The 15,611-nt window shown below is 49.0% G+C and overlaps 1 long non-coding RNA gene across 2 annotated transcripts in view; it reads right to left on the bottom strand.

Annotated features, from left to right (window-relative positions):
* The window catches only part of LOC126984219 (uncharacterized), an 18,518-nt gene extending 4,167 nt beyond the window's left edge, over window positions 1-14,351 (bottom strand). For both annotated transcript variants that reach the window (XR_007736498.1, XR_007736497.1), the window contains exon 1: window positions 13,727-14,351. This is a non-coding gene — a long non-coding RNA (uncharacterized LOC126984219). The remainder of the gene's footprint in view (window positions 1-13,726) is intronic.
* Between the last annotated feature and the right edge of the window lie 1,260 nt (window positions 14,352-15,611).

A 15,611-nucleotide genomic window follows, 5' to 3' on the forward strand; every position in this document is an offset into this window, starting at 1 on the left:
CGTATTGCAACGGATCTCCATACAGTGCAGTGAATAGCGAAATCGCCTCACAAACGAGAGTTGCTCGGTTCGATTCCCAGGCGGAGGGGAGACGGATGAGCTGTCTCCTTTAATCCGTGTCCCCTGTCCACCCAGCAGCAAGGCTGGCACTACGGTACGGTACGGTACGGAATACGGTACGGTACGGTTGAAATTTTGATAAAAAGTACGGTACGGAATTACGGTACGATATTTTTCTTAATGTACGGTACGGTATGATATAGATACGGAAAATTGATCAAAATTCCTAAACGTACCGTACCATAGGCTTAAAACAAGTGATCCTAAGATTTTTTTTAATCACCATAATCATCCCTATCTACATAACATTCCCCTCGTCCAGTGTATATGCCATCAAACACTTTACCCCTCTTCCATCTCTCCCTCTTCCCATGGATTCACTCCGCTTCGACCCTTTTCCCATCCAATCCACCACCAGTTCGTTCCTCCTACTCCCTTTTCAACTCCAGAATCATTCCCATCTACATCACATCACATTCCCCTCGTCCAGTGTATATGCCATCAAACACTTTACCCCTCTTCCATCTCTCCCTCTTCCCATGGATTCACTCCGCTTCTACCCTTTTCCATTCCAATCCACCACCAGTTCGTTCCTCCTACTCCCTTTTAAACTCCAGAATCATTCCCATCTACATCACATCACATTCCCCTCGTCCAGTGTATATGCCATCAAATATTTTCCTTTCTCTTCTATCTCTCCCTCTTCCAATTCACTCCGCTTCGACCCTTTTCCCATCCAATCCACCACCAGTTCGTTCCTCCTACTCCCTTTTCAACTCCAGAATCATTCCCATCTACATCACATCACATTCCCCTCGTCCAGTGTATATGCCGTCAAACACTTTCCCTACTCTTCTATCTCTATATCTTCCTGTTCACTATGCTTCGACACTTTTCCCATCCAATCCACTACCAGTGCGTTCCCTTTACTCCCTTATAACTCGTGGGTGAATGAGGGGGCTGGTCGGTGGGTGCAGGTGGCACGCTAGGTACCTGGTCATTATGTGAACACCTGGTGGGCTGGGAGGGAGGGAGGGAGGGAGGGGCTTCATCATGTGTAAGGATGAGGGGATAAAGGGAAAATGGGATATCAGATTGTATTTTAGTGATTTATTAGTAGGGTAAATGAGGGGAAAGAGGGAAGAGGAGAGCAGGTGAGTGGAGGAAGAGAAATTATGGAATTAGATTATGGTCAGTAAGATAATGGGAAGGACGATGATGAATGAGGGCCATATGGAGGTTAAATAATCCTGAAGATTCTGGTTTTAAAATGGAAAACCTGGATTCTAGAGTAGTAGGATAGTACATAATGGGGAACGATAATATGAAAAAACAGAGGAGAGGATGGATAAGAAGTAAAACAGAGGACGGTGGCATGTAAGAGAAAGTAGAGGTTAAGATTCTGGGTATTGAAGAAGAAAGATGAATTATATTGTAATGAGATAATCAGGGAACAAAAAAAAGGGAGGCAGAAGAGAGGAAGGAAAACAAATAAGAAACGGTGATAAATAAGACACACGCGGAGAGAACTATGGGGAAATGTTGATAGCTCTAAGAGAGGTTGATACAATACCAACAAGATATTTCATAATTCATTTTTGATTTTATATACAGAAAGTTGGAAAATTTCGTTTAGTCGGCGCAACATCTGTGGTCATATGCCAGAGAGAGACAGAAGGGGAAGGAATTATAGGATAAGGAAACAGATCCCAGGAGACGGAACACAACCCCCGATTAATAACTGGTACCCATTCACTGCTGGGTGGACAGGGGCGTCGGGTATCGGAAAAACCGCCCAAATTTTTCCACTCCGCCCGGGAATCGAACCCGGGCTCTATTGGTTGTGAGCCGAGTGTGCTAACCACTGCACCACGAAGCCCCCTTTTATATACAGAAATAACTTTAATCATCAGTAATCACTATATGTTTCTATCCCATAAATGGTGTGTAGTTGTTAGCGATATAAAAGTAATTATCAGACACTGGTATAAGAGTAGTTTTTAGACGGTGATTCCGACGACTTAAACTCTTAATAAGGGGAGTTTCGAGATACCTTTGGCCGTAATGGCGAACCTTCAAAGATGCTTCCGTAAATTGACCTCTCTTTCGGCCACCTCTTTTGTTTATTTTTTTAGGAGCAGCGAGTAGCGGACTTTTTTTTATTAGTGTTTCCTTTTTTGTGTGCCCTTGAGCTGTCTCCTTTGTTGTAAAAAAAAAAAAAAAGCAGCACTGTAGTCATTGGTCCTTCTGTCTGGAGCTAGCAACTTCTCCAGACAAGAGGGATCGACCAGTGCTTCCCTCTACACAGACCTACAGAAAGAGGGATCGACAAGTACAGTGCCGCCCTCACCACAGAAACACAGACACACACACAAGGATTACTTCCAGGAGGAGATTTATAGCCATGGGTAGTGTGTGACCCTTTTCTGGTACATGAAACCTAAGATTTTTCATTAAAGAACGACGGACCTTCTCTTTTTAGAAAAGAAATGAGCTGAGTAGTAGTGAAACTGTCGTATAATACATTGAAGGAGACTGTATTATAAGACATTTCGCTTCCAACACATCAGATTCTACAAAGAGGGGTCAGTCGGCACTTCCATGGGTGTTTTAGGTTCATGGTACAGAAGAAGACTCACACTACCACCAGGGTTATAAAACTACCCCTGGAAATGCCCACCACTCCTACGAAAGCCTTGTCAAATATGTGTTCTTAGGCGGCGATATGTCTTTTAATGCGACCCAATAAGAAGGAGACTACGAGAAGACAGGCGGCCTACACATGACAGCCCCTAAAGACGGGTTGTTCATCACATTCCCTTCATGTTCGCCATTCAATCATTCACTATTCGGCATCCTTCTTTGTCTCTCTTGATGGAAGCAGCATGTTGCGTGTATTTATATTTTCCACTCTATTTCAGCACCCTCCGCCTCCCTTTCCAGAGACACACCAAAAATAAATACCTCAGCGATTTGAATCTTCGTGTTTGTGGCAGCACAGGCAGGCAGCGATACACTTGGATGCACTTATCTATATAACGATCGAATTAATAGCATTTTTATCGATATGCATGTACACAAATGGTAGTGTTCAAGATGAGTTTTGCTTAGCGTGATCTTCATGATGAGCAGACGATCAGTAATATGAGTTAATCACGTAACTTTGCACAGAAAATTTCCACTTATTACATGAGTGGTAGCGTGCTGGGCCCACATTCACCGCGTGATGGACGACGCGGGTTTGAATCCCCACGCTACCACCTCGGATTTTTCAGTCACCGCCGAGTGGCTTAAAACTACCCACATGCTGTCCTGAAGACCACCCATCAACCCGGACTCCAGAGGAAACCGTCCAAGTGAATCAAGAACGAGTTCCGGGGGGCAGCATGAGCCAAAAGAAGATGGCGCCACTATAAACACCTTCCTGCGCTAATACGGGCTGGGGCCGACTACCATCCAGACTCCTCAAACAAGCCTACCGGCACTATAGGCGTAAACGTAAAAAATAAAAATAAATAAAAAATCGCGCTTTTTTTTACGAGTTTCTCCATTTTCTTAATATTAATGCAGAATTAGTGCTTTTGTTCCGTGTCCCCCTTTCAAGCTGCAATACATAAATTCTACGGACAAGAATGGTGGCCGCTCTCTCTCTCTCTCTCTCTCTCTCTCTCTCTCTCTCTCTCTCTCTCTCTCTCTCTCTCTCTCTCTCTCTCTCTCTCTCTCTCTCTCTCTCTCTCTCTCTCTCTCTCTCTCTCTCTCTCTCTCTCTCTCTCTCAGCTACTCCTAAATCGATAGAACTTTGATTACCTCATATCCAATGCAACACAAAGCAAGAAAACATATCAGCCAGAAACGTGCGAGCAATCAATCCAATGAATGTTAGGTACTCATGAGAGGCAAGGGCTGAAGTAAAGGCGATGAAAGGGTGAGTTATGACAGGCAGACGTTGGAGTGTTGGCAATGAGAAGGCTTGTGTTACTTATAGGCAGATTTTGAGGGGGGAGGAGGTGTTGAAGTGGTGTTGGACATGTGTTTAGATATGTATTGTGACGTGATAGGCAGGTGTTGCAGTGCTTAGGTGTTGCAGGATTACTTGATGGGAACGTGTTTGGACATGTATTGTGTGATGAAGGGCAGGTGTTGAAGTGTAGAGGTGTTGACGGGGTGTTTGAAGTGTAGGTGTTGATGTGTAGAGGTGTTGACGGGGTGTTTAAAGTATAGGCGTTGAAGTGTAGAGGTGTTGACGGGGTGTTTGAAGTGTAGGTGTTGATGTGTAGAGGTGTTGACGGGGTGTTTGAAGTGTAGGTGTTGATGTGTAGAGGTGTTGACGGGGTGTTTGAAGTATAGGTGTTGAAGTATAGAGGTGTTGACGGGGTGTTTGATAGGCAGGTATTGACTGTACAGGTAATGAAAGGGTGTTTGATGGGCAGGTGTTGAAGTGTAGAGGTGTTGACTGGGTGTTTGAAGTGTAAGTGTAGAAGTGCCTTTTCTGGTGGACCCCCTACCTCTAACAGAGACTATGAATTAAAATCATACCATAAACCTTGACAACCTACAACAATTTATGCTACATTGTAAAACGTACAAGAAAAATCAGAAGAAAAAAAAATTCTATATTACCACACAATTAGTAGTCTCTTTGGAGGTAAGCCAGCCCAACCAAGAGCCGGTTCCAAGCCCGGATAAATGGGGAGGGCTGTCTGTCAGGTGAGGCATCCGAGGCAATAAAACTACCAATCCAACAAAACTAATGACAAGAAGTCATCGAACGTCTGACACATTTATTGAAAAGAGAATTGACGACATTTTTTGGTCGAGTATGATCTACCTATGTTGTTTGATGCAAGTATATCTTCAGTGTACTTTCTTGGCATATTAATTATTTATTATTATCGATGCAAATCGACATGTTAGAGATTAATATGGGGTGTAACTCGTGTGAGGATTTTTTATATACATTAACATGCATGCAGATATATTACTGAAAAAAAGCTTGAAAAATTATCACAACAGTTGATTTACAGTTTTACACTCAATCACGAACTACTTGTGCTCCTGCCACATCTACCTACGCTCGCGAGAGGACAAATAGAATGAAACCAACCATAATAGCCTATCATCATGCAGTATCCATCTTCACTAAATAGTTAATGGGAAGGAACAGCGCAAAACAATACGCAATTTTCTGATCAAAAAATACATCAGAATAATTGAAAATAAGTCGACTCATCAGAAAAATAAAGTTTATCACATCAGAATAAATAAAAAGAACCCTTTATGTAAAGTCAAACTGTGGGGCAATGCCTCCCAAATTATTCCTCTGCCTCCCCAACGCTACTGGCCAGGGAATCATAATAACTGCGTGTGACTGGTTGTTATTGGCTGTCATTTTTAAGCATCAAGCATTATTGTCCGTCTCAGCGAGTCTCACAAAAAACATCTTGACATGCCTTTCGTCTTGGCGTGAGTGGGCCGCTGCGTCATTCGCTCGACTGTTGTCAGTTATAATGAGGTGCTCATAAGACTATTCGACCGCATTTGTTTCTCTTGTTGGCGCAAATATTTTGAAAGCGTGTTAAAATATAGCCTAAATGAGGAAGGTGTTGCCATATTTTTGGCGTTTTTTTCTGTCCGAGTTGCTGTAAGGAAGTCAGACTAGGCTACCCATCAGTAAGTTCGTGCGAAATGTGTCCTACGTTTAATGAGCTACCTGCAGTCATATTAGAAGGCATGGACTACTATTGTTCTCACAGGGGAGAATATAAAAATTGATTTGCCGCCAAAACATCTCCGGCGCATCCCGGCAGCCACTGGTGCACTCACCTTGCCGCGCGGCGCGGAGGCAGGTCCAGCCTTCACGACACCCACACTACTCAGATTGATTTCTATCCCACGAGCACACTGATACACCTGGACGCACCAATAGTTGCATCGTCAGAAATCCCGCACGCCAGGATGGAGCACTCTGATCCACTACACTCCACAAGCTGCACAACTAAGGAGTATATCCGTTCATTTCATGCAACCATTCCTGCTCCAACCTTGGTTGAGTACGGACCTCCGCTCGCTCCTCCTGCATTCTACCTGTGGTTCAAGTCTTCGAGACTTCACACACAGCTGTTGTCTGCTGGAGTCTGAACTGTGCCAGCAAGCCCTTGTTGCTTCACCCACCTTCTATACAGGCATTGCCAGCCTCGATGGATAACCTGAGTCCGGGGCTTCTACACTCGAGAATGACCTCGCCATGTCTGACGAGGACGACTCACACCGCAGTGAACCACTGGCCCGAGCTGCCGAACCTTGTCTACCACCTGGCGTCGTCCACTCCCAGCCATGGTAAACCGATCACCACCAAACGGCCCGCAGACGACTCAGACGACTCACACGACGCAGCCACTGAGGACTGCCTCCGCCCTCTGGCCAAGACTGCAAAAAGTGCCCCCACGGGTGTTGACACGACTCCTCTTCTGCCTCCTCTGCCTCTTCCTGTTGCCTCGACCCCTGCCGCCTCCCGGACATCCGCCAACCTCCCAGCTTTCGCCCCACGAGACACGTATGTCAAGCTTTCCTTCCCTGGCAACCCGTCCACCGACACGAAGCTCCGATGGTTGTCGGAGGTTACTAAAGCCTTCCACCTCCAGCGCGATATGGCCGAGGTCAAGATGGCTGCCGTCACCTCCAGGTTTGTTTATATCTCCCGGCAGCGAACTGACATCATCTCCCGCGTTCAGGCTGGGGAGTTCCTGTCGCTGCCTCTCACCCCAATGGACTCACCTGACAGGCCTCGCAAGTTCCCCAGCTACATCCTTACCCGTTACCCTGTTGACGTGGACCCGCGTCTTGCTGAGGGTCACCAAGGCGTTTACTCGGCAAGACGCTTCATCCAAAACGGCTCCCCCATTAACAGGATTGTTGTGGTGTGGAGCCTTCCTGACCCGCCTCCACCCACTATGGCCTTCGACTTCCTTCCATGCCTGCCCCCCTGTGAGGTGCGTAAGCTCCAAAATGATCAGCCTTGGTGTTTCAGGTGCTGGGGCGTTGGCCATATCTCCAGGTACTGCTCTGCCTCACCGAAGTGTGCCTGGTGTGCTGCTGCTCACGACACGAGGACATGCCCGGTCAAGAACGAGAGTTCCCGTCCAGCTGCCTCCACCTCCTCCGACCTTCAACCACCAAAGGATGTGTCCCTCTGGAAGTGCCCACGGTGCCTTCAGCCGGGGGTTAACGTGTGGCACGGCTGTGCTCGGCGCCAGGCCCCGCTTCGTACCTCCTCGACAGCGTCACCACCACCACCTCTGCCACCGCTGTCTAATAAGACTGCTAACCCCACTGACTCTGCCTCTCCACAGGATGTGGCACTTCGCAAGGCCATTTCTTCCCTCCAGGCTCGTGTCACTACTATGGAGGACCGTTTCTCCGCCCTCGACGCCAGGATCAACGAGCTGGTTGCCGCCCAGGCAGCTACTGCCTCCAAGCTCAACACCATGGTCGAAGCTCAGGAGGCCGTCGTCACCGCAGTCTCCTCCCTCACAGAAAAAATGGATACCATCTGTGCTCGACTTGAGAAGCTCTACCAGACACCTCCTGCCTCTGCCATGTCTCCCTCAGGTTGCTCGTCTACCTCCACTCCTCACCGGTCTCACTTCTCAAAGGGTAAGATTCGACGCTAATTTCCAACTTGATATCATATCTTGGAATGTTTGTGGCATCACCAACCACGCCAAGCTTGCCCAGCTCAAGGCCTATGTGTATCAACACCATCCAAACGTCATTTTGCTACAGGAGGCATTTCCAGGTCGGCCGCTCCCCGCTGGGCAAGCTCCTCCTCTCACAGGGTACGTTCCGTACGTCCACATGGTAAGGAATGGCCTCCTGACGTACATTCATTGTTCCTTGCCTCACCGCCCTCTCCGCACATCTACAGATCCTGACACGACCTTTCAGCTCTTTGAAATCACGCTTGGGGGTGGCCTCCTTCAGATATGCAATGTGTACTCTGCCCCTGCTCGCCTCAACCTTGCAGCTCTTCCACCTCCTACGGTGCGCGGTATGATATATCTCGGGGACTTCAACGCGAGGCATCCCGACTTAGGTGATCGATCTGATTGCACAAACTACCCTGGACTACGACTCCTATCTTACATCCGAAGGCATCATCTGACGCGCTGGGACACCGGGGGCGCCACTCACTCCCGGGGTGGTACGCTGGATCACGTCCTCACCTCTGGCCTGGTAACATCTCAGGTCCAATGTTCCTCTGTGCCGGCTTTATTTTCTGACCACGTTGCCCTTCGGTTTTGCTATTCTCTACCTTCTCTGTCAACCAATTCTGCCTCTCGACTACGAATCAATGTGCCCCCTAAGTATTGCCCGACATTTATCGCCTATATAACCCACGTGTTGCCTACCTTTAACGTTACTTCACCTGATCAGTTATATTCCGCTCTTGTCTCTGCCACCCATGACTTTCACAGGTTGTATATCTCACGGCCACACCTCCAGCGTCGCCCTGCTGCTCACCCCTGGACATTAGACTTGCGCATTCAAGAGGCAAGGGAAGAAGCTGAGCGTGCTGGTCTTCTGTTTCAAGCAAACCCTACTCCTGAGCTGCTCCGTCGATACCAAGAGTCAAGGGACGCTCTTGTGGCATTACAAGAGTGCGTCATTACAGAGTCCTGGCGGAAGTTCACAGACAGCATTAACCAGCAGACGAGTGTGGCCTCCATGTGGCGCCTCATCCGTCGGGTGGTTAAGAAGACTCCCTCAACTGCCCTTCACCACACTCCCGCCGCCTACGCGCAGCAACTAGTAGACACATGGTCGGAACAGTCTAACCCTGCCAGCCTTCCCTCCCACATACAAGACGCCCTCTCCTCCCGTGCTACTGTCCGACGGCTCCGTCTCATGTCAGCCTTATTGCACCCGGATGACGACGAGTCCGTGCCGATCACCGCCAGTGAGCTGCGCCGTGCTCTCTCTAGAGGTAAAGCTTCGTCTCCTGGTGATGATGGTATAACTTACACAGTACTACGCCTGCTGCAACAAGTTCCCGGGAACCCTCTGCTTCTACTCTACAATCTTTGCCTTCGCGACGGTTGTGTACCACAAGCCTGGACAAGCAGCACCATCATACCCATCCCCAAGCCAGGTACAGCAAAGTTCAGACCTATTTCCCTTACTTCTTGTTTCTGCAAAGTTATGGAACGAATCTTACTTAACCGTCTTATGTACCGCCTCCAGGACCGCCTTTCGCCCCGACTGTTTGGCTTCCTTCCTCAGCGCAGCACACACCACTGTCTCGTCGACCTGTACTCTCGTCTCTCCCGGGACAGCGTGGTGGCTTTCGTCGATCTGAAGAGTGCCTTTGATGTCGCTAACAGGGACATCATTTTGGACCAGCTCGTTGACTTTGGTATTCAGGGTAATCTCTTACGGTGGATCAGGGGCTACCTCAGTAACAGGACCTCCCGAGTGTTCTTCAGCGGTGCATACAGTCACTCGAGAAGTTTTCTCCTTGGTACGCCTCAAGGGGGTGTTCTAAGTCCGTTTTTGTTTAATATTTTAATGCATCGGCTACTCACTTCTCTACCTGACATTCCTGGCATTACGATTTCATGTTACGCTGACGACATATGTGTTCATTCTACCTCACCAAGGGACCTTCAACTTTTTCTTGCCTCCTTCTCCGTGTCGTCCTCTAACTGTGGTATTATTGTCTCTCCTGATAAGAGTAGAATATTCTCCTGCCGCCCTCCTGCCACTCTGCCAGACTTCTCCGTCGGTGGGACTGCCATTCCCTTGTGCTCCCAGTACTGCTACCTCGGCGCACCTGTCAAGATCTCGCCAGTCGTCCCCGCCGGGCGTCAAACCCATCCTCTCATTCGTGACTTGCTGGATCGCCTTCAGAGACGGCTTCAACCACTCCAGTGGCTCACAAACAACTCTTCGGGCATCTCCATTCCTGTGGAGAGGACAATATTTATTACTTTTATTCGATCTGTCGTTGATTAACTCTCCCATGCCTTGGTACAAATTCCCCGAACGACTTTAGAGCCCTTGGAGAAATTTCAGAACAGAGCGCTGAGAGTTATTCTTGGGTGTCCCATGTCTACAAGGATTGTAAACATGCAATGCGAGTTAAGTCTTCCACCCTTGGTCGAGAGAATTTATTCCAATGTTACTCGCCTCACTGTTAAGTGCCTCCATCTCCCACATCTCTCGCCCCACTACTCGCAGCTGATCAGGATGTCGCTTGGACCCGCTCGACCTGTTCCTCCTATCTTGCCCGCAGGTCGTACCCTTATTCGAGCTGTCTCTTCCTTGATTCGCAGTCTTGATTTGGATGTCCGTGCTGCTGACGTGCCCCCTGGCCCGCCCCGTGGATGTTGCCAACGCCAGAGGTCAGCTTAACTCCTACATCCAAGTCGGACCCGCCTCCCCTACAGCTGCAGTTGGCCCTGGAACACGTAGTGACAGTGACGTCCTTCCATCGCAGCTCCACGCCGTCTCTACACTGACGGGTCACTGCAATCGGACGGTGCAGCTGGTTGTGCGGTTTTCTCACCTGACTTGGAGCCGCCTCCTGGGGTTGGGTTGGCCGTCGCCTCCATGACCACTCCAGCTCCACATTATGTGAGCTGTATGCCATACTAGATGCCGTCAGTCTCGTTTGTCAAAGGGAGTAAATGCTGCTATTATTTGTGATTCAAAGCCTGCCCTTCAGTCCCTGTCTGCTGTCCATCCCACCCACCCTCAAGTCGTTCAACAGATCCTGTCCTTTTTATCTTTAATGAATGCTCGTAAGTTGCACGTCAAATTTTTATGGGTGCCATCTCATGTGGGTTTATGCCATAATGCCACAGCTGACCGCCTTGCCAAGGAAGCCTGCTGCCTACCTCCACGTGGTGATGCCCGTCCTCTCTCCCTGCCCTGCAACCTCTCCAGAGTCCGCTCCGCCGCCTTTCTTCCTGCACGGCGTCGTAGGGATACAGAGAAGCCTCACAGCATCACCATCAACCACTATGAGGCCGTCTGCCGCCACAAGTACTCGTACCGTCGCCGGGGCCTCATGGTTCGGAGACACAATGTTGTTTCCGCACGTCTGCGGTTAGGCTACCGTCCACCGTGGCAGGTCGCCGGAGTGGAGGGGGAGCCTGTGTTCACCGAATGTCGCCTGTGCCGCTCACCGCTGTCAAACACCATCGAACACTACTGCCTGGCCTGCCCCACTGTTCGTGGATTGCTACCCCAGGGACAGCCGCTGGATGCTGTCTGCCGCCACCTCCTGAACCACGACTCTCTTGATGTAATCCTGGTGCGCCACCCTCGATTTGGGGGGTTTTCATAGGTGTGTGTGTGTGTGTGTGTGTGTGTGTGTGTGTGTGTGTGTGTGTGTGTGTGTCCATTGGTTTAGTTAAAATCCGCCCTTGAACACAATTGTATTCAGCTGATCTTGTACATAATGTCTGAGGCTATTGCCTAATAAATTTATCAAACAACAACTCTCTTTCTCTCTCTCACACACACACACACGTCATATACTCCTAAATCGATAGAACTTTGATTTCCTCATATCCAATGCAACACAAAGCAAGAAAACATATCAGCCAGAAACGTGCGAGCAATCAATCCAATGAATGTTAGGTACTCATGAGAGGCAAGGGTTGAAGTAAAGGCGATGAAAGGGTGAGTTATGACAGGCAGACGTTGGAGTGTTGGCAATGAGAAGGCTTGTGTTACTTATAGGCAGATTTTGAGGGGGGATGAGGTGTTGAAGTGGTGTTGGACATGTGTTTAGATATGTATTGTGACGTGATAGGCAGGTGTTGCAGTGTTTAGGTGTTGCAGGATTACTTGATGGGAACGTGTTTGGACATGTATTGTGTGATGAAGGGCAGGTGTTGAAGTGTAGAGGTGTTGACGGGGTGTTTGAAGTGTAGGTGTTGATGTGTAGAGGTGTTGACGGGGTGTTTGAAGTATAGGTGTTGAAGTGTAGAGGTGTTGACGGGGTGTTTGAAGTGTAGGTGTTGATGTGTAGAGGTGTTGACGGGGTGTTTGAAGTATAGGTGTTGAAGTGTAGAGGTGTTGACAGGGTGTTTGAAGTATAGGTGTTGAAGTGTAGAGGTGTTGACGGGGTGTTTGAAGTGTAGGTGTTGATGTGTAGAGGTGTTGACGGGGTGTTTGAAGTATAGGTGTTGAAGTATAGAGGTGTTGACGGGGTGTTTGATAGGCAGGTATTGACTGTACAGGTAATGAAAGGGTGTTTGATGGGCAGGTGTTGAAGTGTAGAGGTGTTGACTGGGTGTTTGAAGTGTAGGTGTTGAAGTGCCTTTTCTGGTGGACCCCCTACCTCTAACAGAGACTATGAATTAAAATCATACCATAAACCTTGACAACCTACAACAATTTATGCTACATTGTAAAACGTACAAGAAAAATCAGAAGAAAAAAAATTCTATATTACCACACAATTAGTAGTCTCTTTGGAGGTAAGCCAGCCCAACCAAGAGCCGGTTCCAAGCCCGGATAAATGGGGAGGGCTGTCTGTCAGGTGAGGCATCCGAGGCAATAAAACTACCAATCCAACAAAACTAATGACAAGAAGTCATCGAACGTCTGACACATTTATTGAAAAGAGAATTGACGACATTTTTTGGTCGAGTATGATCTACCTATGTTGTCTGATGCAAGTATATCTTCAGTGTACTTTCTTGGCATATTAATTATTTATTATTATCGATGCAAATCGACATGTTAGAGATTAATATGGGGTGTAACTCGTGTGAGGATTTTTTACATACATTAACATGCATGCAGATATATTACTGAAAAAAAGCTTGAAAAATTATCACAACAGTTGATTTACAGTTTTACACTCAATCACGAACTACTTGTGCTCCTGCCACATCTACCTACGCTCGCGAGAGGACAAATAGAATGAAACCAACCATAATAGCCTATCATCATGCAGTATCCATCTTCACTAAATAGTTAATGGGAAGGAACAGCGCAAAACAATACGCAATTTTCTGATCAAAAAATACATCAGAATAATTGAAAATAAGTCGACTCATCAGAAAAATATAGTTTATCACATCAGAATAAATAAAAAGAACCCTTTATGTAAAGTCAAACTGTGGGGCAATGCCTCCCAAATTATTCCTCCGCCTCCCCAACGCTACTGGCCAGGGAATCATAATAACTGCGTGTGACTGGTTGTTATTGGCTGTCATTTTTAAGCATCAAGCATTATTGTCCGTCTCAGCGAGTCTCACAAAAAACATCTTGACATGCCTTTCGTCTTGGCGTGAGTGGGCCGCTGCGTCATTCGCTCGACTGTTGTCAGTTATAATGAGGTGCTCATAAGACTATTCGACCGCATTTGTTTCTCTTGTTGGCGCAAATATTTTGAAAGCGTGTTAAAATATAGCCTAAATGAGGAAGCTGTTGCCATATTTTTGGCGTTTTTTTCTGTCCGAGTTGCTGTAAGGAAGTCAGACTAGGCTACCCATCAGTAAGTTCGTGCGAAATGTGTCCTACGTTTGACGAGCTACCTGCAGTCATATTAGAAGGCATGGACTACTATTGTTCTCACAGGGGAGAATATAAAAATTGATTTGCCGCCAAAACATCTCCGGCGCATCCCGGCAGCCACTGGTGCACTCACCTTGCCGTGCGGCGCGGAGGCAGGTCCAGCCTTCACGACACCCACACTACTCAGATTGATTTCTATCCCACGAGCACACTGATACACCTGGACGCACCAATAGTTGCATCGTCAGAAATCCCGCACGCCAGGATGGAGCACTCTGATCCACTACACTCCACAAGCTGCACAACTAAGGAGTATATCCGTTCATTTCATGCAACCATTCCTGCTCCAACCTTGGTTGAGTACGGACCTCCGCTCGCTCCTCCTGCATTCTACCTGTGGTTCAAGTCTTCGAGACTTCACACACAGCTGTTGTCTGCTGGAGTCTGAACTGTGCCAGCAAGCCCTTGTTGCTTCACCCACCTTCTATCGAGGCATTGCCTGCCTCGATGGATAACTCCGAGTCCGGGGCTTCTACACTCGAGAATGACCTCGCCATGTCTGACGAGGACGACTCACCCGCAGTGAACCACTGGCCCGAGCTGCCGAACCTTGTCTCCCACCTGTCGTCGTCCACTCCCAGCCATGGTAAACCGATCACCACCAAACGGCCCGCAGACGACTCAGACGACTCACACGACGCAGCCACTGAGGACTGCCTCCGCCCTCTGGCCAAGACTGCAAAAAGTGCCCCCACGGGTGTTGACACGACTCCTCTTCTGCCTCCTCTGCCTCTTCCTGTTGCCTCGACCCCTGCCTCCCGGACATCCGCCAACCTCCCAGCTTTCGCCCCACGAGACACGTATGTCAAGCTATCCTTCCCTGGCAACCCGTCCACCGACACGAAGCTCCGATGGTTGTCGGAGGTTACTAAAGCCTTCCACCTCCAGCGCGATATGGCCGAGGTCAAGATGGCTGCCGTCACCTCCAGGTTTGTTTATATCTCCCGGCAGCGAACTGACATCATCTCCCGCGTTCAGGCTGGGGAGTTCCTGTCGCTGCCTCTCACCCCAATGGACTCACCTGACAGGCCTCGCAAGTTCCCCAGCTACATCCTTACCCGTTACCCTGTTGACGTGGACCCGCGTCTTGCTGAGGGTCACCAAGGCGTTTACTCGGCAAGACGCTTCATCCAAAACGGCTCCCCCATTAACAGGATTGTTGTGGTGTGGAGCCTTCCTGACCCGCCTCCACCCACTATGGCCTTCGACTTCCTTCCATGCCTGCCCCCCTGTGAGGTGCGTAAGCTCCAAAATGATCAGCCTTGGTGTTTCAGGTGCTGGGGCGTTGGCCATATCTCCAGGTACTGCTCTGCCTCACCGAAGTGTGCCTGGTGTGCTGCTGCTCACGACACGAGGACATGCCCGGTCAAGAACGAGAGTTCCCGTCCAGCTGCCTCCACCTCCTCCGACCTTCAACCACCAAAGGATGTGTCCCTCTGGAAGTGCCCACGGTGCCTTCAGCCGGGGGTTAACGTGTGGCACGGCTGTGCTCGGCGCCAGGCCCCGCTTCGTACCTCCTCGACAGCGTCACCACCACCACCTCTGCCACCGCTGTCTAATAAGACTGCTAACCCCGCTGACTCTGCCTCTCCACAGGATGTGGCACTTCGCAAGGCCATTTCTTCCCTCCAGGCTCGTGTCACTACTATGGAGGACCGTTTCTCCGCCCTCGACGCCAGGATCAACGAGCTGGTTGCCGCCCAGGCAGCTACTGCCTCCAAGCTCAACACCATGGTCGAAGCTCAGGAGGCCGTCGTCACCGCAGTCTCCTCCCTCACAGAAAAAATGGATACCATCTGTGCTCGACTTGAGAAGCTCTACCAGACACCTCCTGCCTCTGCCATGTCTCCCTCAGGTTGCTCGTCTACCTCCACTCCTCACCGGTCTCACTTCTCAAAGGGTAAGATTCGACGCTAATTTCCAACTTGATATCATATCTTGGAATGTTTGTGGCATCA

This window comes from Eriocheir sinensis, chromosome 56, assembly GCF_024679095.1.
Source record: "Eriocheir sinensis breed Jianghai 21 chromosome 56, ASM2467909v1, whole genome shotgun sequence".
Taxonomy (NCBI): Eukaryota; Metazoa; Arthropoda; class Malacostraca; order Decapoda; family Varunidae; genus Eriocheir; species Eriocheir sinensis.